General features: G+C 41.5%; 3 pseudogenes; 1 reads left to right on the top strand and 2 right to left on the bottom strand.

Moving 5' to 3' along the window:
- LOC120572754 overlaps positions 1–27,813 on the top strand; it is a 572,223-nt pseudogene that overhangs the window by 496,338 nt on the left and 48,072 nt on the right.
- Positions 1–27,813, bottom strand: part of LOC120572791 — a 363,596-nt pseudogene that overhangs the window by 75,593 nt on the left and 260,190 nt on the right.
- LOC120573498 overlaps positions 1–27,813 on the bottom strand; it is a 35,872-nt pseudogene that overhangs the window by 1,910 nt on the left and 6,149 nt on the right.

Consider the following 27,813-nt stretch of genomic DNA (forward strand, 5'->3'; position numbering starts at 1 on the left):
GCAGTCGGTGGAGAGCAACTGCGGCGCCTGGCTGTAAAAACTGCGGCTGCCTTGATCTCGTGAGATTATTGTTGCCCACGTGTGAATGACGTCAGAGCAAGTCGGGATCAAGTCAGACACAAATCTACCCAGCATGCATTGGGCGGTGATCGCCGGTGATTGATTCTGCGCAGATCTGGCTCATCTCCAACGAGCCTATTAACTGTTCAAGTCATTTTTTAAGCAGCAGCAGCAGACATGTTCTGATTAAAGCTTCCCAGTTATGAAGATTTGCTTCTTTTCTTCGTCTTAAAGGACAATAAACTAAATATTTCAGCAATTTAACATCACCTTAGAAAACAGTGATGGGATTATTTTAATTAAGAACAAATACTCCTTCGTTGCAGCATTAGTTAAATAGTGTTAGCAGTTGAACGCTGAACTCAACATATTGTATTACAGGAATAAAAGCTCATTTTGAGTGAAATTAATCCATTCAAAGGGAGGGAGTGTAATATGTAGTCGTAGCCAGGATAACATCCATGCTGTTCAGAAGATCAAGTTACTGCTGGTCAGCCTTCAATGTGGAGAGAAGATCAGAATATAACAACACAGCTATCAGGGCTGAAGAGGAGGCAGGAGGAAACAGCTTGGCTCGGAAACATGTTCACTACGAGGCAGTGTGAATGTGCTGGTGTCTTTTAAGGTTACTACTCTGAGAAAAAGTTTTCCCACATTGATCACAGCTGTAAGGCTTCACTCCAGTGTGAATGCGCTGGTGAGATTTAAGGTGACTACTCCGAGAAAAAGTTTTCCCACATTGTTCACACCAGTACGGCTTCTCTCCAGTGTGAACACGTCGGTGGTTTTTAAGGCTACTACTCTCAGAAAAGGTTTTACGACAAAAATCACACCAGTACGGCTTCTCTCCAGTGTGAACACGTCGGTGGTTTTCTAGGCTACCACTCCTAGTAAAAGTTTTCCCACATTGATCACAGCTGTACGGCTTCTCTCCAGTATGAACGTGTTGATGTCTTTTTAGGTGACTGTTGTGTGAAAGCCGCCCCACATTGATCACAGCTGTACGGCTTCTCTCCAGTGTGAATGCGTTGATGGTTTTTCAGGTGACTCTGTAGTGTGAAAGCTGCCCCACATTGATCACAGCTGTACGGCTTCTCTCCAGTGTGAATGCGTTGATGTGTTTTTAGGGTACCCTGTCGTGTGAAAGCTGCCCCACATTGATCACAGCTGTGTAGATTCTGTCCAGTCTGAACTCTCTGATGATGCTTTAAATATTCAGATGTTGTGAAGGATTTGTCACAGTGTTGATGTTTGGGTCCCTCTCCTCCTCTCCGTTTCTATTGCAACAGACAAACAGAGAGAGTTAGTTAAGTAAGGGTTAAAGGGGTGATAGAATGATTATATAGAGTATTTCACACTGTTCCTTATGGTCTCCTAATTGGATATGTAACATTTGTTGGGCTGAAAATGGCCTGGTTGATATTTTATTGGCCCTTATGCATCGCTGTGTTTTGGCTCTATTTGAAACAAGAGCTTTTCTTCCAAATATGGTATGCTCGTGAATATTTAGATGAGCTGCGCGCTGATTGGTTGAGCGAATTGCCATAGGCAGACCTTAGAGATGCGCGCTGATTGGTTGAGCGAATCCCCAATACACACTCATTAGAAAAGCGACAGAATCTCATATTCCAGACACTGCAATGTTTCATTACCAAATTCACTTCTGAGACTTTTTTATGTGAGAAATCAACTATATAAAGCTCAAATATGGGCCGTTTTACGAAAATTGAAGGCTAATTGCAAATATGGTAAGACGTCGGACTTAAGCGGCGGTGCTGCTGCCTCGCCGCACGGCCTGCCTTCCTTCACAGACCCCTGCTGTGCTCCGTTAGGCTGGCAGCCCTGACAGAGCTCCAGGGCCTGTAACTCCCCTCTTCCTGCTAGCTAAATGGCCCGTTGTGTGAGAGTGAGAGCGCGGTCAGAGAGCTTGTTACACCAGCAATCTCTTACCACATGTTACACACAATGTCACGTCACTTAGCTATACAACATCTAAATGTCTTATAAAGCTAGCAACGGTGTCCGATTTCAAGTTAATATTTGTTAAGTTTAGCTAGGTGTTTCGTTAGCTGCGACTGTCCCTTCAATCCTATCTATGTGTAGCTACAAATCACGGCTAATTAGCTTCATTTTTGGTCATAATTCGAGTATATTTACAGTTTGAATTTTGTCACGCCACTTACACATCTAACTAAATGTCTTATAAAGCTAACTACGGTGTCCGATTTCAAGTTAATGATTTTTTGTGAACAGTGGGGGTTTCGTTAGCTATGACTGTCCCTTCAATCCTAGCTATGTGTAGCTAGCTACAAATCACGGATAGTTAGCTTCATTTTTGGCGTAATTTCTGTATATTTACAGTTTGAATTTCATCACGCCATTTATACAAGATCTCCCTAAAGGTCTTATAAAGCTAACAACGTTGTCCGATTTCAAATTAATATTTGTTAAGTTTAGCTAGGTGTTTCGTTAGCTGCGACTGTCCTTTCAATCCTATCTATGTGTAGCTACAAATCACGGCTAGTTAGCTTCATTTTTGGTCGTAATTCGAGTATATTTACAGTTTGAATTTCGTCACGCCACTTACACATCTAACTAAATGTCTTATAAAGCTAACTACGGTGTCCGATTTCAAGTTAATGATTTTTTGTGAACAGTGGGGGTTTCGTTAGCTATGACTGTCCCTTCAATCCTAGCTATGTGTAGCTAGCTACAAATCACGGATAGTTAGCTTAATTTTTGGCGTAATTTCTGTATATTTACAGTTTGAATTTCATCACGCCACTTATACAAGATCTCCCTAAAGGTCTTAAAAGCTAACAACGGTGTCCGATTTCAAGTTAATGAATATTTGTGAATTTCAGAGGAATTCTAGGAGCTAGCTCTCATTGATAGAGCTAAATCCAGCCGCAGGCTAAATCAATGAGACTCGCGGACAAGCGGCGTTTATTTCCCCAATCGTTTGTTTAAATAACTCAACACATTATAATTACACACATTGAAACATTAACTGGAACCTGTGGTAACAGATTGCTGGTGCAACAAGCTCGCTGACCGTGCTCTCACTCACATACACTGGGCATTTAGCTAGCAGGAAGAGGGGAGCTGCAGGCCCTGGAGCTCTGTCAGGGCAGGGGCATTTGGTTGTCATTAGCCCAAGAGATGGTGACTTTGCGCGGGTATGGAGTGCTGTGGGCTGCCAGTCGTGACGGAGCTCCAAGTACCTCAGAGCAGGCCGGGGTCTGTGAAGGAAGGCAGGCCGGGCGGCGAGGCAGCAACACAGGCAGCACCGGCGCTGAACTCCGACTCACAGTCGGACAAAATTTGCAATTAGCCATCCATTTTCGTAAAGCGGCCCATATTTGAGCTTTACATAGTTGATTTCTCGCATAAAAAAGTTTCAGAAGTGAATTTTGTAATGGAATAGCAGAGATCTGCGTGACCTAGCTAGATTCAGAAGACTACCTGATCTCAGGTCAGTTGTGTAGCCTATGTAAATGTGGGGGCGTGACCGTTCTCTTAATACACCCATGGGCTGACAAAGGTTCCGGTTTTTGGGAGGTTGACGTCAACTTCCAGCTTTGTTGAGATTCGCCCGTTTTCAGCGGCAGTTTCAAAATATGCGATTTTCATAGTAAAGGGGTGTCAATGGGATTTTGAGCTTCTATGTATGTCCTATTTAACCACCAAACTGTCGTTATTCAACTATGACAGGGTAAAATCGGTTTTGCATTCTATTACCCCTTTAAGAGGAGACTGCGCGAATCAGGCCTTCATGGTCAAGTTGCTGCTAGGAAACCACTGCTAAGGAGAGACAACAAGCAGAAGAGATTTGTTTGGGCCAAGAAACACAAAGAATGGACATTAGACCAGTAGAAATCTGTGCTTTGGTCTGATGAGTCCAAATTTGAGATCTTTGGTTCCAACCGCCGTGTCTTTGTGCGACACAGAAAAGGTGAACGGATGGATTCTACATGCCTGGTTCCCACCGTGAAGCATGGAGGAGGAGGTGTGTTGGTGTGGGGGTGCTTTGCTGGTGACACTGTTGGGGATTTATTCAAAATTGAAGGCATACTGAACCAGCATGGCTACCACAGCATCCTGCAGCGACATGCCATCCCATCCGGTTTGCGTTTAGTTGGACCATCATTTATTTTTCAACAGGACAATGACCCCAAACACACCTCCAGGCTGTGTAAGGGCTATTTGACCAAGAAGGAGAGTGATGGAGTGCTGCGCCAGATGACCTGGCCTCCACAGTCACCGGACCTGAACCCAGTCGAGATGGTTTGGGGTGAGCTGGACCGCAGAGTGAAGGCAAAAGGGCCAACAAGTGCTAAGCATCTCTGGGAACTCCTTCAAGACTGTTGGAAAACCATTTCAGGTGATTACCTCTTGAAGCTCATCAAGAGAATGCCAAGAGTGTGCAAAGCAGTAATCAGAGCAAAGGGTGGCTACTTTGAAGAAACTAGAATATAAGACATGTTTTCAGTTATTTCACACTTTTTTGTTAAGTACATAATTCCATATGTGTTCATTCATAGTTTTGATGCCTTCAGTGAGAATCTACAATGTAAATAGTCATGAAAATAAAAAGGAAACGCATTGAATGAGAAGGTGTGTCCAAACTTTTGGCCTGTACTGTATATGGCTACGATTAAACTGGACCACAGCAGTAAAAAAAAAATTTTATTCAAGGGGACAACTGTTCGGACTAAGGACAATGGGACACGCCGGCATTGTGCACCCCATCCCAGAGGAATTGAGGCGTAACTACCGCGGATGCAGAGCTAGAGCTAGCGTGAAGGCTGAGGAAGCGGTGGAGGTTTAAGCCGTCTATTCCTTTGTGTGTGATGGGGAATGTAAACTCACTGGCCAACAAGACAGATGAGCTAGGTGCCCTAGTGAAGACCGGGACCCCAAGCTAAGTGGCAAGCAGAAAGGTGGGGGCCTCGCGCTGTTCATCGACAATAGATAGATAGATTGATAGATAGATAGATAGATAGATAGATAGATTTCTGGGACTCTTCAGTCTGGAGTAACCTCTTTCCTTCACTCACCTCCTCCTTCTTCCTCTTGCTCCCTCGCTCCTCCTTCTTTTTCTTCTTCTCCTCCTTCTCCTTGTGTTTCTGCATGTACTCGGTGATATGGTCGGGGCCGTCCAGGTTGTCTTGTGGCTCCCATGTGTTATCCTCACTGGAAAGGTGAGTGCAGACAGAAGAAAATCTCCTCAGGCTTTGTTTTTAGGTAATACAATCTCACTCTAATTGAAAATTCATATTATTCCTTTTTTCTATTGCCATTTTGTAAGGTTATTTGCGGGTCTGCAACTTAGTGTCAAAATATCAAACCTTCAACTATGAGGGCATGATACAATGCAGAAATTTATGCTGTAGATTATTTGTAATTGAACGAGATTATATATATATATATATATATATATATATCAGGACCAAGAACACCATGTATTAATATTATAGACTCATACTTACTCTGAGAACCCCTTCCATTTCAGCAGAAACTCTACTCTTCCCTTCACCATTCTGTGATCCAAAATCTTCTCCACCTCAAACGCCTCCTCTTCCTCCTCTGCTGCTGGAGGTGCTGCAGGCTGCTCCTCCTCCTCCTTCTTGCCCTTCTTTCCTGCTACGGTCGCCAGCTTGACGTCTGCTGAGGGCTCCTTTGGTAGACCCAAGGGGGAAACATGCAGAGATAATGATACAAGGGTTAGAAGAACTAATGGGAGGGAGGAGTGAATTATAGTTGACCATGTTTTACTATATTAAAATGTTCTGTTTCCTAGAGTAACTTCGCTCTGACCGCACGTGTGTGTGTGTGTGTGTGTGTGTGTGTGTGTGTGTGTGTGTGTGAGTGTCTCAAAGCTGAGCCCTGCTCTCTGTCAACATGAAGATGGCGTTTCTTCTATCAGGGTGAAAATGTTTCACCTAAACAAGTTCCTTCCTGAGACTATTTAGCAGAGCCAAAGTCGTTGCGTCCAGAGCTCAGCGCCGCCCAAGACGATTGTGATTGGTTTAAAGAAATGCAAACAAGCCAGAGAGTTTTTTCTCCTATCCCCGAATGTCTGTGTGCCAGACCTTACACCACAGTACTGTGGAGATAGGTCTGGCAATGCGAGACTACATGTACAGTAACATGCAGTGGTTTGCCTTTAACTATACCCATTTGGCTGTATGCACAACGACAGACAAACCCTGTATCAAATCCCTGATTAAAGGGTTGCAAAATAAAAGCTGCAAAATAAGTCAGGTACAATATCTATGTGAGTTATTAATGGCCAAACACGAATGAACAAGCCTGCCTGCCTTTAACTTAAAACAAAATCCACACCCAGACCAACAGTTGTTTTAATACCAAGTACTAGCTGAATGATAGTACCAACCCCCCTGCAGGTCTACAGAAGGGCCACAAGGCAGACATTAGACCTGATATGGACTGGGCTGCTGCTAATGTTACAACAGGGTCACATTTTGGGGTGTTTTGCAGCTGAATCAACCCAGTTGTCCCTTTAAAATAAATGAGTAGCCTGCACACTGACACATTACCATTGTTGGATCCTACCTGAGAGTAATATTTCTGAACAGTAATGGCAACCCCCAAAGAACACAAAAACAGATCCCAGACAAAATGAAGATTTGGGTTCATTAAAAACATCCTCATTCTCTTGTATATTACTCATATTTGCTTTAGCTTAATTGGGGCTGCTCAGTTTTGGACAACATGATGACGTGTAAGGTGCATCAAACTCTTCTCTGGGATTCTAATACCTAAGCTCAGGAGATCTACACATACATAGTACCAACTGGACAGCTGCAGTACCAGATAATAGCTGAACCATTCAAAGAAAGGACTGGCTCTCACAAACACTAGAAAGGCAGAATGAGTTGGATTTGTCTGTTGCAGTTTATAAACACAACATTCAAAGTTGGCCCCTCCTCCTCGGCTAAATTAAGTTGATGGTGCTCCCCAGCAGGGCTGTGACGGTAGAGTGGTTTTCTTACTGCGGTGACAAAGCAGCAACTTATCACCGCGGTATGGCGGTTAACCACAACCCCCTTACGAGACTAGCATGAGTTAGAGCGAGGATGGCAGGGGGCCTTAAGGGAGCGGTAACGGAGAGTAGGGTATGAGTGCCGCTGTGAGGAAGAGAGAGAGGAAATAGAGAGAGCAAAGATGATGTAAAGTGAGTTGAAAGTGAACAATAACACTTTAGAAAACTAGAGCTTCTCAAGACACGGTGGCTTTATCTGTTGTCAATACCGCCGGTAAAGTGAATGGTGTTACCCCCCCCGAAAAACATGGGCTTAACCCTTAGCACAGTGTTTCTATTTCAGCTCAGTGGGAGAGTGTTTACTGTGTTCTGCTGGTATTTACAATCACTCTGCTTTCTCTCCTCTCCGTTGATCTATTCCACAAGACAGTTCACAAAGCTCTATTCTCAATAAAGGAAAAAGAAAAGAAAAAAGTTTGCCAACAATGTCGGGGTCAGACCCTTCACAGCCCAGCGGTCTCAGCAGCTGAGCAGACAGAGAGCAGAGAGGAAATGGGAAAGCATGTCCAATATATTTGGACATTCCCATTTCAGTGAATGAGAACGTGTGTCCAAACTTTTCACTGGTACTCTATATTACTCATTATTAGACATTACTAGTATTTATATGGCCTATATGGTGAAAAAGTAAATGAAGGACTGAGACTTTAAATAACCACCTGTGCGACTGAATTTTACATCCAGTCGCACATGTGCGACCAGTAAATTTGCCCCCTTTTTTTACATGTTAAACATTGAAATTTTGGTACCTGAGAGCGCGTAAGCGCAAGCTTATCTGTCCTCTCTGAAAATTGACAGAGCAGAGCTCTGACACAAACACACACACACACTTGCACTCACGCAGAGCTGTAGACGATACAAACTACGTCGGCTCTGGAGTTTTGTTGAAGTCACAGTGAGTCACGGAAATGCCGATAAAGTGGTTTCAAGTGTGGTTACAGATTTTCATAACTTCACGCAGACAGCGTTTGCTGTGATATGATATTAATGGTGAGCCGAAAGCGGTCGCGGTGCTGTTGACGTTACACTTCCTCGGAGACGAGCAGGCACAACAGTGGTTTCTATGCCCTGGTGACTGACTGACAGGCTGAGGTTGTAAGGCAAGGCAACTTGATTTCTACAGCACCTTTCAGCAACGAGGCAATTCAAAGTGCTTTACATGAAACATTAAAGAGCAATTAAAAAAATATATATATATATATTTTACTGTCAAGACAGCGATGGGGCTGTCAGTTTACCTTATATGTTGCATCTTCAAAAGTGACACTGAATTTGAAAGAGCATATTGTAATTTCTGCATCTATTATCAAAGTATTTATTAGTAATACAGTGGAAATCAGTAGACATGTGAATATTTGGTTAGCATTTTAATTTATGGTGTGTGCCCCTACATTTTCGGGTTGTGCCCCTAAAATTTTCAGTTGGGGACCACTGTGCTCCTAGTGAAAAAAGTAAGTCTGGAGCCCTGGTACTTATGCTTTGAGTACTGTAAACTGATTCTACTTGCAAGTAAAATACAAACTTAATTTATAACTGGTTCTTGTCTATTTTTGATAAATGCAAATACTCTAACAATTTCTAACAACAGAATGAAGGGATGACCCACGGAGCCTGGTTACTTTAGAGTGGTTGTTGTGTCCTGAACACTGACCTGAACATGGCTGCTATCAGAGTCCCAGTCTGCTGCTGGTCTTCTGGGGACCTCGGTGCTCCGCTGCTCCTGGTTCTGGTTGTCCTCCTCCATTCCTCTCTGGTCCTGAGATCCAGCAGATCTCCACTGGGGCTGCTGGACTCACTCTGGATTCTGTTCAGGACAAATCAAAGCGGGGGCCCCAACAAACACACCCCCCCACCCCCCAACAAATTATTTTTTTTGGGGGGGTTGGGGGGGGAAAAAACCGGCCCTTTTTTTTTGGGATTTCTTTTGTTTCCATGGAAACCTTTTCAAATGTACACTCCCTCCAGCCACCAAGGACAGACTGAAGTCAGCTGACTGTTCACTCCCTGAATGCACGTTTATCTAACTAGAACTATAGGCCCATCTGTGTGTGTGTTTTGTGTGTGTGTGTGTGTGTGTGTGTGTGTGTGTGTGTGTGTGTGTGTGTCTTCTAAATATCTCCAGAGCCGTTCATCCTACTTCACCCTCGGCCTCCTGGGTACAACATGAACTCAGAGTATTTTGGAGAAAACAGCGTAGGATATTAATAAACTGTGAATAAATCTAAACGACTGCACAACAAACGCTGCTATAGTTCTGGATCTTCCGGTGTCTACCCTTCAAAATTAAAGCCCAGCTTAAATTCACTCAGAGCATTTCACTGACAGGAAACTCAATAAAAATGATTTGAGTTTAGCCAATAACAATCAAACAGAACACAATTAAAAGCTCCGGTATCCCAGAACAACTACATTTAATTTGCCCTTTGTAGAAATCTATTGGGTTTAGAATAAGAATGTCCTGTAGCCTGGGATGGCCTCGCTGTCTCCTCCTGTCTGCCACGTGGAAGATAAGACGGGTTCAAATTTAGAGGAGCAAAAGTGCTCCTCATTTGTTTGATAAACATTTGGAACAGAATGCACCTAATGAAATCTCTTAAAGGAACAGACAATCTTTAGGCCATGAGAGAAGAAGAGAATGAGAGCGATCCCAAGGCTAGCAGCGCAACTTCTCTATCTTCTCGGAGACAGAGAGTCTGAGTGATATCACACCGACTGGCGGCCCAGACACCATGGTGGGAGGAGGAACCTGAAGATGAATAAAAGAAAAGGGAAAAGGAAGGTCCGGGGTCAGACCTGGAGAGACTTTGTTGGTGGTTAGAGAGAGAAAGTCTCGAAGGAGCGGCTGATCCATATGCATATGAAATATCTGTTTGCAATATCATTTTACTAAAGATTGTTATAGTTTAACTGAACAAATCCTGAGTATTAATTTCCTGGTCTGCCTTTCAACGAACACAATATTTAAAGGGGAAACTTTGAGAAGTGACTGGTGGAGTCAAAAAGACTTTTGATCTCTAATATCTAGAACGTCTTCATCATCCTACATAAACATGTACATGGTTCCTACATGGCTCCCATAGATATATACACTAGATGTCGCCTTGACTACGGCAGTTCATTGGAACGAATGCGTCAACAGAGCCGCCATCTTGGAACAGGGGAGTCACTCCTCTTTAATGCATCAGCGTCAATGTAGGTAAAGGTCTAATGGAAATAAAATCACCATAAATCGTCATGAATGCGATTTTCTAGTTTTTGTGGTTCGTTCCAAAGGTCAGACTATTTATGATCGAGTCCAGAGAAAAATTAAGCTTTTGATATTAATATAATCTACTTTGTTCAAAATGTAATGCCTAGTGCCTGTAAGCCTAGGTTTATAGTCCCATTCTTCCACTTGATACTGCTTCCACTTAAGTAAACTAAAAGATGAACCATCGACTACAAAACAAAGAGACTAATTAATGTGTTAATACAAAGAATATTTATTATGATCGGTTCACAGATCTGAGTCCAAACGGAAACTTCACCCTTCTGAACTAAGGGTTTCTGCTTCAAAGTGAAGTTTAAACAGACTGAAATGTCCAGGCTCACTCCTCCACTATTTATTTCTGTATGTATTTATGCGTTAAATATAATTTTAACAGGCACTGAGCTCCAGATCCTGCAGCCACAGACGGTCTCTGTTGCCCCGCTGTAGCTTCTCTACGTCCGCCTGCCGCCGGTGTTATAGCCCTACTGGTTTCTACACTAACTGGTTTCCGTATGTTGTGTTTACCTAACAACTGCCGATGTGGTCTGCCTGTGTCACCAGATTCGTCACATAATCACAAACATATTACTGCCGATTTTCAAATCGTTTCCCAGATCTACTGTCGCAAAAATGTTTGTCTAAGTAATCGCCACATCACAGCCACCTACAACAACAAAAAGATCTAAAAACAATATAATCATTCAAGTTCGGGTCGAGCTGGTTTCGATCTTGTGGCATAAATATAATAGTTAACACCTAAGTCAGCAGCTCTACGCAGCAAGCTATCAAACCTCTGAATGAAGCTGCTTCCAGTCACCTATCTATCAGCTACGTCATCACCCAGGTAACATTTTGATTTGAGCTGATCTAAAACAACTGGTTACCTGGGCTTAGTTGAGGAAATACCCGATGGTAGTTTTCACGTTTCTTTTCTCACATCTACGGCCATATGGACTACTACTACTACTTCATCACAGCCACCTACTAAGCTACACATTGGGACTGATACATATGTTTTAACAGTAATGATAACTCGTGGTATAATATTGTCGATTTCGGCTACACAATTGTTACCACCGAGTCACAGAAAAGTGGTAGTAGGCTGCATGACTCAGTTTGAATGCATGGTCTTCATGATTTACAGTCATCGTCTCTCCTTCTGTGTAACCTATATGGTGTGGGATATAGTAGCCTAATATATACCTCAGAATTTGCAAAATAACGGCTTGTAATACAGTGTTAACCTACTTGAGTTTGGCCGCGAATTAACCAAGCATGTTAATGTGTCTCTAATCGAATCATTCCATCCAAACTGATGTAAAGTTGTTCTGAAATCTAACTCTGACACAGCAAAGTAGCTATTGATATTTTTTAATGAGCTTATTCATCTTTAGTGATAGGAGTTTCTCTCTGGGTTTAACCCAGTGCGCCCCTTGTGGACAAAATAAAACACCAGCATATTACAACATGAGAAACATCACATTCATAGCCTTAATTATTACAAGCCACTTCCAAAAACGCATTCATAACGAATCAGTACAATTGCAAGAAAGGCGAAAAAGAAAGTTGATCTGTATATATGCCTTAATCGCCTCCCAGTGATTGCTAACATCAAAGGAACATTTTGTTTTGGGTTGATCTGAAACAATAATAGGCCTATAATTTCCTCATTGTAATATTGTAGCCTCCCTTCGGCGTAGGCTATACCCGACTCTGTTGCGATTCCTCTATCAACACTTTTTAAATGTAAGCTATAGCGTAATGTCCACAATCACATTATGTAGCCTATATTAGTTTTTGGAAGTGGCTTGTAATAATTAAGGCTATGAATGTGATGTTTCTCATGTTGTAATATGCTGGTGTTTTATTTTGTCCACAAGGGGCGCACTGGGTTAAACCCAGAGAGAAACTCATATCACTAAAGATGAATAAGCTCATTAAAAAATACTAATAGCTAGCCTACTTTGCTGTGTCGGAGTTAGATTTCAGAACAACTTTACATCAGTTTGGATGGAATGATTCGATTAGAGACACATTAACATGCTTGGTTAATTCGCGGCCAAACTCAAGTAGGTTAACACTGTATTACAAGCCGTTATTTTGCAAATTCTGAGGTATATATTAGGCTACTATATCCCATACCATATAGGTTACACAGAAGGAGAGACGATGACTGTAAATCATGAAGACCATGCATTCAAACTGAGTCATGCAGCCTACTACCACTTTTCTGTGACTCGGTGGTAACAATTGTGTAGCCTATATCGACAATATTAGACCACGAGTTATCGTTACTGTTAAAACATATGTATCAGTCCCAATGTGTAGCTTAGTAGGTGGCTGTGATGAAGTAGTAGTAGTAGTCCATATGGCCGTAGATGTGAGAAAAGAAACGTGAAAACTACCATCGGGTATTTCCTCAACTAAGCCCAGGTAACCAGTTGTTTTAGATCAGCTCAAATCAAATTGTTACCTGGGTGATGACGTAGCTGATAGATAGGTGACTGGAAGCAGCTTCATTCAGAGCTTTGATAGCTCACTGTGTAGAGCTGCTGACTTAGGTGTTAACTATTATATTTATGCCACAAGATCGAAACCAGCTCGACCCGAACTTAAATGATTATATTGTTTTTAGATATTTTTTGTTGTTGTAGGTGGCTGTGATGTGGCGATTACTTAGACAAACATTTTTGCGACAGTAGATCTGGGAAACTATTTGAAAATCGGCAGTAATATGTTTGTGATTATGTGACGAATCTGGTGACACAGGCAGACCACATCGGCAGCTGTTAGGTAAACACAACATACGGAAACCAGTTAGTGTAGAAACCAGTAGGGCTAGAACACCGGCAAACTTAGTGGAACTTCCTGCCGATATCGACATACAGGTCGTCCTGGACTACGTGTAAGATCCTGCCGGACTATGTGTAAGATCCTCCCGATCACCACTCTGTCTTTGGCCGGTCCGATCTGGATCAGCGGGGACCGGCGCAGCAGCGAGGCGAAGCTGTGTTTTTGCCCGGGGGAAGAGACGCTGCGGCCGGCCACGGAGCTCTCCGCCCGGCCGCTGCCGCCGGAGCTCAGATTGCTGGTCGAAGGCGGCATATATATAGGCCTATCATAAAACACATTGTCACCTGTTAGATGTTATCCCTTGCAGTCTGTTCTTTTCATTTCCTCTATCAAACATCAATAAGCAGTACTAAAGTCCAGCATCTTTAGCGTTGATCTGAATGCGGGAAAACTTCGGACCCCTGTTCCAAGATGGCGGCGGTTTGAACGTATGCTTAGAATCTCAAGGAGACATCTAGTGTATATATCTATGCATGGTTCCTACATAAACATGTACAGCATGCCAATATTGACCAAAGTTTAGAACATTTATGTTTATGTAACAGGTTGTATTGTGTAAATGTCCATTCCAGACAGAATCCCAGCTGAGATCAGTTACATTGTTTCTTTAACCAGGGCAGCAGTTTTCAGATTACATTATGAATTTATATAATTGTAAAAGAGTTCTCGGCTGTTGTAGAAAGAAGTGGCTGATCTTTAATGTAATATCTATATTGCCCATTATCAGCATCCAATGTCCCAAAGGCCCATTCTGTTTACTCATCTGATATCATTGTAAAAGGCTAACTGAGAAAACATTGGAGAACTCTTTTACAATTATGTAAATTCATAATGTAATCTGAAAACTGCTGCCCTGGGTTAAAAACAATGTAACTGATCTCAGCTGGTATTCTCAGCCGCATCACGATTGGATTTCATACGGGTGAATTGTTAAATTGTTACAATGTAATTTAAAATCTGCTTTAAGAATAAACATATATGTTTATTTAGCATGTTTGTTTTGTCCATATGTTCTCGTGCTGTGTGCCCCAAGTGGTAGGCCCGGTCTCAGCTGCTACAATGAGCTTTCTTTTTTTTTTGCCCCCTGGCTAGAATGTCAATGTCAATGTGATATTGACATATTTTGTGACAAAATATGTGTTAATGTCTCATCTACAATGAGTTTTTCTTTCTTGTTTTTGCCCCCCCTCTGGCTCGAATGTCAAACTCCGCTTGTGATGGCAGAGTTAGTCTCAAAGAAAACTAAAAGTGCACTGCCGATATGGAAAGATTACAGATTTGAAGCTGAGTGTGTGTTAAACCAAAGCGGTTCCAGTAGGAGGCTCACTGCAGGTTAAAAAAGTCCTGGCTTAGAGGCACATTACCACCACCATGTGGACTGGAGTCCTCACACTCTCATTATGGACATTTATCACCAGTCTCACTCGGCTGAGACAAGTGGGACACCTAGTGGTGAAATTCAGTAGACCAGTTTGGTCCATTCTTTGGCTTAAAGGTGCCCTGAAACACAAAACCGTTTTTACTTGCATTTGTTTTTAATATGTTAGGTCCATATGTGTTTGTGTTATGTCGTGAATGTGAAAATGAACTGCTAGCTCCTCTGTCAGCTGATGCTGATAGCCAGGCTCTCATTGGCTAGCTGTTAGCCAGTGACAGGTAATCTTACTGTAAGCTGACTCTCTAGAATAGACAAATGCATTTTAAAGCTATCAATTGAATAATTTGCCTAAGTAAGTCTGTAAACTGTGTGAAAGGTTGAAAGTGCAGGCTAGTAAATGCTCTGTTTTTGGTCCACTTCCTGTGTCTGGGTCGGATCCCGTTCCCACCTGAACCGGGAACCCCGTTTTCAAGCGGACCAGATTTCTGGGATTTGATCTGCACCCAAGTTCAGATGAGCTTTCACACCGTCCCAAACCAACCGGACAATTTATAGTGGAGGTATTTGGACTAGAGGTCGACCGATTCATCGGTTTTGCCGATTAATCGGCACCGATAGTTGATTGATGGAACTATCGTTATCGGCAAAAATCCATGCCGATAGTTTTTCCTGGTTGCGTCCGTTGCTGGAGCGGCTGAGAAGCACGCGCTGTCATTCATTACACAGTACATGAGAGCTGAGAAGAGTCTGCTGGCATCATGCATTACAATAACGGCCTCTATAGGCGAAATAAAAACTACTACTGATGCCTCGTGTTGTTTATTTTCGATACGTGTTACTGCGCGCTGCACGGAGAGCACATGCTGTGCGGATAAGGCTGACATCAGATGCACGTTTAAAGCATCGACAGCAAAAAGGTATGTATACAGTACATTTTGTCATATCATAAAGTTATTAATTTGTTGAATAGATGCTGCATTAGTAGAGAAAGAACAGCACAACTGTACGTTTGTTTGCTTTCGAGGCTGAGATGAAGCTAAACATTAGTTTAGTTACTGTTTTACTGAAATGTCACTCGGCCTGATTCTACTTTTCACAATTCACAAAATGGAAATGAATATATGTCGAAAGTCTAGCCGCAATGTTACCCTATTGGAATGAATGGCAAACAGAGCTATAGCTAGCTTCCTCCTAAGGAGACCTCTCCAGAAAATGATTAAATTGTAATCGGTCAAAAACATTAGCTTTGTAAGACCATAGAGTATGTGTTATATAAGTGCCATGACAAAATTCAAAGTGTCAACCTAGCTATCGGTATCGGTAAAATCCACTATCGGTCGACCTCTAATTTGGACGACAGTAAAGTTGTTAGTGTAAGTTAGCACACCTAAACAACGTAGTCTGAGTGAGACAGGAAGACAGCTGTCTCCGAGATGACGTCATCTTTGGCCTTCTGTAGAAGTGGTGAACTTACAGCTCGCAGCACTTTAATCAGATATAGTGGGTAGCTTTGGTTTGATATCTAGTGTCAGCAGAATCACTTTTTATTGAGTTTCCTGTTAGTGAAATGCTCTGAGTGAATTTAAGCTGGGCTTTTATTGTGAAGGGTACACACCAAAAAGCCAGCGTTTGTTTTTACCTTTAGATTTATTCCCAGTTTAATATAATGCTGTTTTCTCCAAACTACTCCGAGTTCATTTTGTATCTAGGAAGGAGATGGACCAGTTTTCCAGCCGCTGCTTTGAGTTGTCAGCCTTTTGTTTTAGTTGTGTGTGGATGGGAGGAAAACGAGAGGAGACAGCAGCTCCTGAATATCTCTGGGGGCTTTGATTTGTCCTGAACAGAATCCAGAGTGAGTCCAGCAGCCCCAGTGGAGATCTGCTGGATCTCAGGACCAGAGAGGAATGGAGGAGGACAACCAGAACCAGGAGCAGCGGAGCACCGAGGTTCCCAGAAGACCAGCAGCAGACTGGGACTCTGATAGCAGCCATGTTCAGGTCAGTGTTCAGCAGAGATGGCCACAATACTCTCTTACTCAAGTAGAAGTACTGATTTAACTTCTTTACTCAAGTAAAAGTAACAAAGTACAGGCTTGGAAATTTACTGTTACATTCCTTATTAGAAAAATGTAAAGGTTACAAATGTCCTGCTGTAGCATCTGGTTTTTGGACCATTTTGTTTGTACTGTATGTATGTGTATATATATATATATATATATATATATATATATAAAGTAAAAGTAGCCTTGCGAATGACCTGGACAACCCAAATGTTACTAGAGAGCAATCTGAGAAACTTGAGTGGACATGGAGAAAAGGCTCTCTATACACCTTCTAAATAGTCTCTGACGCAATTGGCTACATTTGAAATGGATGTCTGCCAATAAGCCTTAAACATCACATGTATGATCATTGTGACAGAGACTGGGACTCCAGCTTAATAAGATTCTGACTAAGTCGCGAGATATGAATTAAATTGTGATTCTGTGAGAATTCACAGATCCAATTTCTCTTTTTTAATCTTCCCTTTAACATTTAAAGATAAGATACTTTATTGTATGTTACTGTTGTCCGCGAGGCCAGATGAAAACCCCAAAACAAAGAAATAGCAGAATCATTCCATTATTCCATGCTTTAAAACATATATAGCGTTATCAGTATTACCAGGATAACTTTATAATCACTTGAATAGATGTGTTTTGAAAAGCAAACTATATCATTGCTTAGAGTGTGTGTGTTGAAAACCCCCAAAAATAACATATATCTTGCTTACATACTGATCTGTTTTAACATTTTATGACAGAAAGAGCTTTCTTTGAGAAACTGTAAAGTGTAGAAAAGCACCTAGACAGATAAGAAGAGCACAGGCAGGAGCTGCGGCCTTGACTGGTGCATGCAGCTGTGTGTGTGTGCGTCTTGAAGGCACGTGTGGCCATACACAGCACACGAGCTGTAGAGTTCATGAAGTTCATCATTGTACGTTGTTTGTGAAGTGTTTCCTACATTACCTTACTAGGACAAGGAAGTACATAAAGTACGTCCCTTTTGATAACTTTGGGAGGAGTAAAATGTTTTTTGTGTATAAATATGAGTGTTTTTGCTAAGAAGCGCTATTCTCTCTTAGTTTGCCCAGACGCTCTTTTCGCTGCGTTTTGGGGAAGATTTATTTGCCCTCTTTGACACCGGAGAGGAGATTACCTGCACTCATATGAGTGTGGGAGACACAGAGCCAGGAGGAAAAGAGAAGCAGCTTTAAATAACTCTGTTAGAGTGGAGGCTTTATCCTTATTTTTAGTTTTATTTCCATTTTGTAGAGGACCACTTGCTTTTAATTTCTGCTTTTGTCACAAAATAATAAAAATTACCTGAGTCCGACTTTGGACTAGGAGACCCAACCTTTTGCCATTCCTTTTATTTTTCTCTGGGATCGTCTTTCCCGCTGTCAAGCGGGGAGGGTTTCCCCCCTTACGGGGGTTAGCGACTCCTCTTTAACCGCCCGTGGAGAGTTGCCCCCCGGCGGGGATCGACTTGGACACGCAGACCTCCTGTTATCTCCTAGTGGGAGTGCATTTCCCTATCCGCGCGGCCTGGTCAGAGCCTCTGAGCATCCCCCTCTCTCAAGGAGGGCAAGGTGGGCGTCCTTGAGAAGGAAGGGACCTCCGTGACCCTGGGAGGATGGCTGAGACCGTGAGTACTAAAGAAAAATCATTGGTTTTAAAGATCCCCTCGGGCAGTGCTTGTCATATACAGAGGGATAAGAGCCCGTGTTTTTGGGGACGTCTGGTGTAGTGTGTATCTAACCTCTTGTCTCGCCTCCGGGTTCCCTGATCCGGGCGAGGGCTTCTCCTTAGACGGAGGGCGTGTGTGTCTCTATAAACTAATCAATCAGGGAAGAGTCAAAAGCATCTCCTTTTTAGTATAGGTCAAAAAAGGGGTTGGCTCGGCCACAGCGAGCGCCGCGACGCCTCAGCCAACTGCCACACCGGTCGACAGGACCCCTCCCTACGCCTGCAGCTGGTTGGATGGAAACTCAGACTGTTGTTGGTGCACATGCACCAAACAGCTGATCGGAGGATTCAGACGCCACGCTGATGTTTTAGAGCAGGGGGGGCAAACTCAGTTTCCCAGAAGGCCACACTGGAAAATGAGAATCACACCAAGGGTCAGACATGTAGAGATTATTGACATGTGTTTATTTAAAGAAAAAGTCAAATATTCTGACTGTATTATTGCATGTCTCATATACTGTAGTCTTCTCACTTACATTTTAAAGCCCCATAAAGCCCCAAAAAAAAGTTTGGCAAAAAAAGTTCCTCAGCCAGCGACAAATATGTTGAGAAAAGCACCAAAAATGTTGGATAAAGGCTGACAAAAAAATTTCAAAATTGTCTGAAAAAGTGACAAAAACATCGTAAAAAACGTCCAAAAAGTGGCAACACATTGAGTAAAGCATCCAAAATGTTAAAACAAAGTGCCAAAAACATTGAAAAAAGCGCATAAACCGCCGTAAAAGGCATAAAAAATGCCGAAAAAAGCACCAAAAATGTAAAAAAAAAAATAATAGCACCAAAAACGGGGATGAGTAATCCTAAAAGGACTTACATTTTAAGAATAATAAAATAAATGGAGGAGCGTGTAACAAAGGGACCACAGCTGGATTTGAACTTGTGACTTTAAAGTCTTGCAGCCAAACCGCTCCAAGAGACTTTAAGGTCTCTGTCACATTCAGGGTCTCATCAAAAAGTTGGAAGTTTGAGGGTTAGTTTGAATTCATGATCCCATTCAGAGAGTTGCTCCACATCTGCTGCTGGTTTTCATTGGTTCCTCCTACAGATGTTGACTTGAGCCCTATTCGCACGGGATAAGTATTACCTGGTGACCTCCAGTCATTTGTAATAATTGCGGAGGTTGTCTGTGATCTTAATCCCGTGCGAATCGGTCATGTCTGTAATTTGTAAAGTAATAATTCCCCCGCAAATGACCTACCATATTTCGCCGAAAACGGAGGTCCTGTGATAATATTAGTCCCGGGTGCGAAGCGGCATCGCTGGTGATTTGGGGTCTAATTGGCTGGCGTTGTCAATTATAAATGAAAAGTTTTGACATCATATTCGGGGGATAATGTCTGTAAATTTGAGTAAAATACAGACTTCAGTTATCCCGTGTGAATGCGCCACAAGAAACACAAACGTGTGGGGGTAATTTCTAAACTACAAGAGGTCCCCTGGTAATACTAGTCCTGTGCGAATAGGGCTTTGGGCTGACATTCCAGCTTGGTTCTTGGTTAATACTGAGAGAAAACTGCAGGACATTCAAAACTCAAAACAGACTAATGAACTGATGGAACTAAAATGCACAGAAGAAATCAAAATGTTGAACAGGTGAAGAGAGAGAAAGAGAATCTGGTTTATTATCATGTTTTCATCTGGAGTTTTCACAGAAATATTCATAGTTTTGTTATTGGAGTTTGATAACATTCATCATAACTTAAACAATTATTCCATACAATAATAACACAAGACACACACACACGCACACACACACACACACACTTTCTATATGCTGGATTTTAAATATTTAAATAATATTTAAGAAAGAAAAGTTCAGTTATTGTTATTACTACACATATGACAGGTTGATTTAATTATCTATACTCTATATTATATCATTTTTCCGTTTTTTTTGTAACCGTTAAATAATTCATATTGAATGTGTCTTCAGTGTTACAGTAAAATACAGTTTTTTTTTGTTTTTGTTTAAATATCTTGACCTACTTTTATTGTATTGGTTGCTGTTAACTTCCCGTCCAATCAGCTGTCGTTGTGAGGGCAGAGGGGACCCTCGGCGTGAAGAGGAGAACGACCGTTATCCTGATGATCAGAAGAAAATCTGTTGTTTTCTCCGGTAAAAAGTCCACGTTACAGGACTACTCTTAGATCATTTTCTAGTTAAGTAGCCTATCTAGTTATCATTATGGATTTTCCATGTTTTTAGGGGTTTGCTTTCACTAATACATGTAAAGAATATAGCATTAATTTAGTAAGAAAGTGAAAATATCAAACAAGAAGATGCGTATTAGGTATAATTTTATTTTCTTTATTTTAAAGTCTGGTCCCTGGAGTGTCTGCTTAAAAAAATTCTGGCCCTTGGAAAAATGTGGTTGATGACCCCTGGTCTAGCTTTGCTGCTAAAGGCACAACATCCAGTGGCAGTGGCTAGCTGGTCAGAACCATTTTCTAAAGCATATGTGCGGCATATACTTTACTGCTTTTTTGTCCTTTTCCAATCACACCTATGATATTTCTTTCAGGGCTAGTAAAAATGTAGAAGGGGCCTGCAAAACTCTGATCTACTGGCCCCGGGGGCCAATGGGGATTATTTTTTATGTTGAGCCCTGCTGACAACCCTCATTAACATTCCCTGATGGGTATTTTTATGAAATACATATATTTTAATGGGAGGGAATTACATATCAGCTATTTGTTGGCTTCTTGAGCGCCAATGCGCACATCAGTTTGAATTATGTTTTTATATTTTTTATTTTCTCTCACAATCACTTACCACTGCCAGGGTTGCAACTGAAATAATAGGCTAAAGCAATCACAGTTTATGGAAAGCACAAGTGTAATTATGATCAGATCTTGGTCCTGACTGATGGGGAAGTGATATTGATAAGAGTTGTGATTTATGAATCTACAGCGTTGCCTATTTTTTTTGCCAGCTTTCCTTCCTGTTTTAGGAAGCAGCGACTGTATTGTGTTTTGCCTGTAAAACCGAGTCTGTGTTCTTCATATTTATGTAGAATTATAATTTGCTCTTCTTATATAAAACATGCAGCTCTGGTAGATGTTTGTGATTGGTCGTGCTGTGAAACCCCGCCTCTTTGATGTGAACGTGAGCGTCACTGGATTGGGAAACCCTGATGGTTAACTGAACTAGTTGTTAACCAGCGTCGTGACGCACGTTATGCGGGACGCGGTTGTTAGGTTAGGTGAAGCCGGATAACTGAAAAAAATCCAGAACATGTTGATCTGGATTTGTAGTACAGGCCTCTGCTCTGCCTTTGAGAAAATGCTCAGATGGGCCGATCTGGAATCTTCTCCTTATGAGGTCATAAGGAGCAAGGTTACCTCCCCTTTTTCTGCTTTGCCCGCCCAGAGAATTTGGCACACCCATGAGAGAGAGACATCATGGCTTTCAAACGAGCAAAGTGGCAGTTGGTCAAGGCCACACCGCCACTCTCCACCTATTTGCACCATTTTACATTACTGTTAAAAAAAGTGGCATTTATTTGTTAAATAAATCTCAGCGTCATGTAATAATTTATAACAAAAACCAGAGACATTTATTAGATATATTATTACATACTGGGTTCAGGTTTTTATTACAAAACACATCAGATTATTACACATACACACACACACAGACACACACCCACACACACACACACATACACACACACACACACACACACACACACACACACACAGACACACAGAGGTGCGGACGGAGCAAAGTTACTCTAGGATAAATAGCTTTGAAATAATTTTTTTGTTTGTTAAAAGGGAAAGTTCTAAAAATAGGTACCGTTGGGTACCGGAACCAGTAAAAATGTTAAAGGTACCCTACCCTAGCCACATGTAATATAAAATTAAGTTAACTGTTGACACAATACTGTAAAGTGAGCTATTTAAATGAGCTGCATACATGGCTAAACATCATTAGCTCTTACCAGTGTATCACCCTGTGTAACATTACTTCGTCTGCAGCAATCCTGCCACAATCGCTCCTAAAACATCCCAGTTAGAAATAAAATGGTGTAACGTTAGACATATTCTTTTTAAATCTTTACAATTATTCCCCAAAAGACAATACTACATTTAAGTAGTTATTTCAGTTTTAATGCAGGAGATACTTCACACTCTGAAGTCCTATGGATTGGTCACCTCATCAGCCCTTGCATTTTCTCCATTCAAACAAAACATTTTAATATATTAAAACATGGTCAACTATAATTCTCTCCCACCTCCCATTAGTTCTTCTAACCCTTGTATCATTATCTCTGCATGTTTCCCCCTTGGGTCTACCAAAGGAGCCCTCAGCAGACGTCAAGCTGGCCACCGTAGCAGGAAAGAAGGCCGAGGAAGAGGAGGAGCAGCCTGCAGATCCTCCAGCAGCAGCAGCAGAGGAGGAAGAGGAGGATTATGAGGTGGAGAAGATTTTGGACCACAGAGTGGTGAAGGGAAGAGTAGAGTTTCTGCTGAAATGGAAGGGGTTCTCAGAGTAAGTATGAGTCTATAATATTAATACTTGGAGTTCTTGGTCCTGAGATACAAATTGCAAATAATCTACACCAGGGGTTTTCAGATTGGGTGAATATGAGCCTCCCCTTAGAGTAGGTAAGCCCCTTCCCCTAAATCCCGTCCGCCTGCCCTATCCCACACACGCCTCTGCAGTAAATGCCATCTTCTGTGTGTTCTAGGCAATAACTTTCAATAACAACTGATAAAATGTAAAAAAAATGTAATGTTGTATTTGAAGACATTTTATTTCCACAACTTTTTAAAAAGTGCATTCATAAACGATTCTTTGCAACAGCAAATCATTTCCAACTTCATGCAGGCCTAATTGAGGCTACTTTTAAAATCAGTGAACAGTAGGCCTATCAACAAGTCATCAAAACATGCTTAACGTGTGTAATCAGCGCCAAAGCTACCGCCGACGACACCCGCCGGCTGAAATCAGCGCGGTGTGTCTGGGCCTTAAGATCACATTTGAAGAAGATGCACATCGTCTCGAACTAAATCAGCACAATGGATAGCTCTCTGATCAATGCTAGATATTTTTTTAATTAAACTTTAATATTAATTTTTACAATTGCAATGCCTTGATTTTAGTAAAGTTAGTACACAGTCATAGCCATAAATGTAATGGTACTAATAATTGCCTTAATTTCTTTCGGGGTTTCGGTTTTCGGTCTTGGTTTCCTCTTTTTTTGGTTTACGGTTTCGGCCAAGAATTTTCATTTCGGTGCATCACTAGATATCAGATCGAACAAATTCACATATTTTCAAAACATTTTTTACGATTTCAGCCACATAAAACCTCAGATTTAAACAACAGACAAAATGCACCATTCACATAATTTGCGCAACAAGAGCGGCATCAACTCTATGGCCCAACCAATGCATTCAAGACAACACAACTTTGAGGTTCAGTTTAATCAGTGGGAACGAGGAGGCCGCGCCTTTGATGCGCAGAGGTGTTGGATGTGGGAGAGAAATAAACACAAGTCGTCCTCCACCTGCAGCCTTGATCTGTATTTGGCATGGCACTGGTCGGGTATTGATAAACATAATGACCGGGTCGCAAAATTACGAATACCACCATGGCCATGCCAGGACCCGCTTGGCGTGGCCATAGTGGTCATTTGGTTGGGGTTAGGCATTTGACATTGAGTGGTTAGGGTTAGGATAGCCGATTGGTCATTGATAAGACCTGAACAAATCTGATTATCGGTGGAAGCTAACAGAAGCTAGCTGGCGAGCGCTGACAGCTGACCAGGTGTCTCAAAGCTACCAGGTGATCGGCGGAGACAGGGAGTAGACGTACTTGAGAGAGTCCGGCAGTCATGGCAGACCAAGGTGCAGTCGGGAGTTTGGATGGAGAGTCCACTGAAGTCCACTGTGGTCTGAAGGGATAATCCTCGCTAGATCACTAGCTTGCGGTAACAGTTAGTCGGGAGGTTGACAGCTAACGTTAGCCAGCTGAAGCTAACAGTTGATCAAGTAACGTAGGTACGCTACACAGGCTGGCAGCAGCACCGAGTCCAGAATTGATAAGTCACAGCAAGGGATAGAAAGGTGTTGACAATGACCAACACCTAATCTAAAACTTAATTAAATTAAGGGTACTTCATTTACTAGAAAAAAAAACAAAATATCAGTTTCGTGGATTGTGAAGCGGCGATATTCACACCAGCGTCCTCACGTTCCAACATAGATTTTTTTGAAGTGGTAAATAGCTCCTTTTGAAAAAGTTTTTTATATCAGAAATATGGGTTTCAACCAAATTGCAGAAAATTAACATGGATTCATGGATATGTTTTATGGGTTCCATACAACGTTATATGCAGGTAAAATTAATGATAACTTTCATTGAATTTCAGTTTGTTATATTCAATTTGATAGCATTTGAAAAAAAAGTTGAAATGGTTTTAAAACAGTATCCTGACTAAACTTTAACTTACACTAGTCTGTGATCCACTCAACATCTTCTGATCTTAACTGTTAGTCAAAATAATTATAATTTCTACTTTTTTACCTAAAAAATATATATATAAATATAAATATAAATTTGGTTTATTGACCATGGATAAAGAAAGCTTAGAAAGCTTTTTTGACAAAAACGTAAAAAAAAAAAGAAATTGCAAAAAGTGACAAACAGGCCAGAAAAATTGCTTAAAAAAGTGAATTTTCAATTTTGACCCGGAAGGACAAGGCAAGACAACACAAGGGTTTAACGTGACAATGACTAAGACAAATAGTTTTTAAAAAACTACAGTAAAACACATGATTTCATAAAAACATCATGTGAAATTGTATATATACACAATACCTTGGCCACAATTTACTGTAGCTTCCTTTTCAATGAAAACAGTTAATTTTATTATGTGGTGCTCATGACATTCTTCCTCAGGTGTTTGGAGCAACCAACAAAAGTCTGTATATTCTCAAATAGTATGGTCCTAGTCACTATTAGTTTTTGTTTCCAGACAGTGTGAAGAAGATATTCAGATCAAATCAGTTTAAAGAGTTCTAATTTTGCCTAAAAACCTGTCGCCGCGTCATGGGTGTGCCGTATATATTTTATATTTAGTTTTTGTCCTATGCCAATCACACCTATGATACAGATTTATTTTTTCTTGCAAAATGGCAATAGAAAAAAATGAATAATACAAATTAGCAATTACAGTGAGAATGTTTTGCCTAAAAACAAAGCCTGAGGAGATTTTCTTCTGTCTGCACTCACCTTTCCAGTGAGGATAACACATGGGAGTCGCAAGACAACCTGGACGGTCCCAATCAAATCGCCGAGTACATGCAGAAACACAAGGAGAAGGAGGAGAAGAAGAAGGAGGGAAAGAGGAAAGTTGTCAGTGAGGCCTCGGGAGACTCAGAGGAGCGAGGGAGCAAGAAGAAGAAGGAGGAGGTGAGTGAAGGAAAGAGGTTACTCCATACTGAAGAGTCCCAGAAATCTAATCTCAATATTAATGAATGCACACAGAGGGTTTCACAAATGTCTTTTAGGATTTATATATAAATGACTCTCCACATTGCAATATGCTCATGCATATACATACATGTAAAATAGTAGAGGTGCAATGGATCACCAAACTCACGGTTCGGTTTGGATCACGGTTTTGAGTCACAAATCGGATACAAGGTTTACCCGTTTCAAGTTAACACAACATTCAGGATATATTGTGCAGCCCTAGCTACAACTGTTAATGTGTGTAAATGATTAGTAGCCTAACTCCTTGAATGGTATGATTATGACGCATTCAGGCGGTCCACGATCGTCTGCAACGCTTTCTCTCGCTTGTTCATTACAGTGGCCGTGTTTCTTCATTACAAATAATGTGTTTCACTTCATCAAACTTCCAGAAGAAGCTGCTGCTCACTTTGTGTAAAGTATGCACAGTTCGTATTTTCCATTTTATTGTATTTTAATTTAATTTATTTTGTTTATTTGTTATTGACTTTGTGGTTGCTCCTCCTCAGTCTGGCTCGATGCCAGGATGCTCTGATCAGACTCGGTCAAGCCTCGCTTTATCAGTTATCCTGGATTTATGTGTAAATTCTACTTTTGTGCAATACCCCTCTGGTTGGAAAAAAACAAAATACCTCGTTAACGGCCATTTGGTAACTTGCCAACAAACCAGTTCTGTAAGCCTGGGGGGGGGGTTACCTAACACTATTTAACATGCTACTAACATGAGACTTGGGCTACATTTACACTACTACGTTTAGTTTTTAAAATGAATATCTTTTGCTACGTTTACACCTCATGTCCACACTACAGAGCCCGATGGCTTCCATAGTAACATGTCTCCAACCAGAACAACTTTACCTTCATTTTGACATCAATTAATGTATGTATTTGGGGCGACCTCTAGCTCACCCAGTAAGAGCGTTTGTTGGCTGAGTCCTGCAGCGGGTTCGAATCCGACCTGCTGCCCTTTGCTGCGTATCATCCCCCATCTCTCTTTTCCTTTCATATCTATCCACTGTCACTATAATAAAGTTATATAAAAAATAAAAAAATAAATAACGTATGTATTTCAAAAGATTTGACTGGGATGTAACTGAAGAGTATACAAATGTTTTATTTTTTTTATTTAAAAAAAATGTGTTTCCTCATTGAAGTTATGAAGAGTACATTTGCTTCCTTAATAACATGTCTGCAACTGGCACATATTTTCATGAATGTATTGTATGAAGAGTGAAAATTGTGAGTGAGCGAGCAAGTTCAGGGTTTAAAGAAAGTAGTTCACTAACTTTCTCTCTCTCTGTCTGTTGCTATAGAAATGGAGAGGAGGAGAGGGACACAAACATCACCACTGTCAACACTGTGACAAATCCTTCACAACATCTGGATATTTAAAGATTCATCAGAGAGTTCACACTGGAGAGAATCTACACAGCTGTGATCAATGTGGGGCAGCTTTCACACTACAGAGTAACCTAAAAACACATCAACGCATTCACACTGGAGAGAAGCCTTACAGCTGTGATCAATGTGGGGGTGCTTTCACAAAACAGGGTAACCTAAAAAACCATCAACGCATTCACACTGGAGAGAAGCCGTACAGCTGTGATCAGTGTGGGGAGCCCACAAACCGGGCCCACCCCCCCCCTGGAAAGCGTTCACCGCTCAAGGAGATGTTGAAATCCACCCGACGTGTTCACACTGGAGAGAAGCCGTACAGCTGTGAACAATGTGGGAAAACTTTTCCGAGTTAGTAAACCCTTAAAACCCACCAGCGCATTCACACTGGAGAGAAGCCGTACTGGTGTGAACAATGTGGGAAAACTTTTTCTTGGAGTAGTAACCTTAAATCTCACCAGCTCATTCACACTGCCTCGTTATGAACATGTTTCCGAGCCAAGCTGTTTCCTCCTGCCTCCTCCTCATGCCCTGA

The sequence above is a fragment of the Perca fluviatilis genome, chromosome 14 (genome assembly GCF_010015445.1).
Source record: "Perca fluviatilis chromosome 14, GENO_Pfluv_1.0, whole genome shotgun sequence".
NCBI classification, from domain to species: domain Eukaryota; kingdom Metazoa; phylum Chordata; class Actinopteri; order Perciformes; family Percidae; genus Perca; species Perca fluviatilis.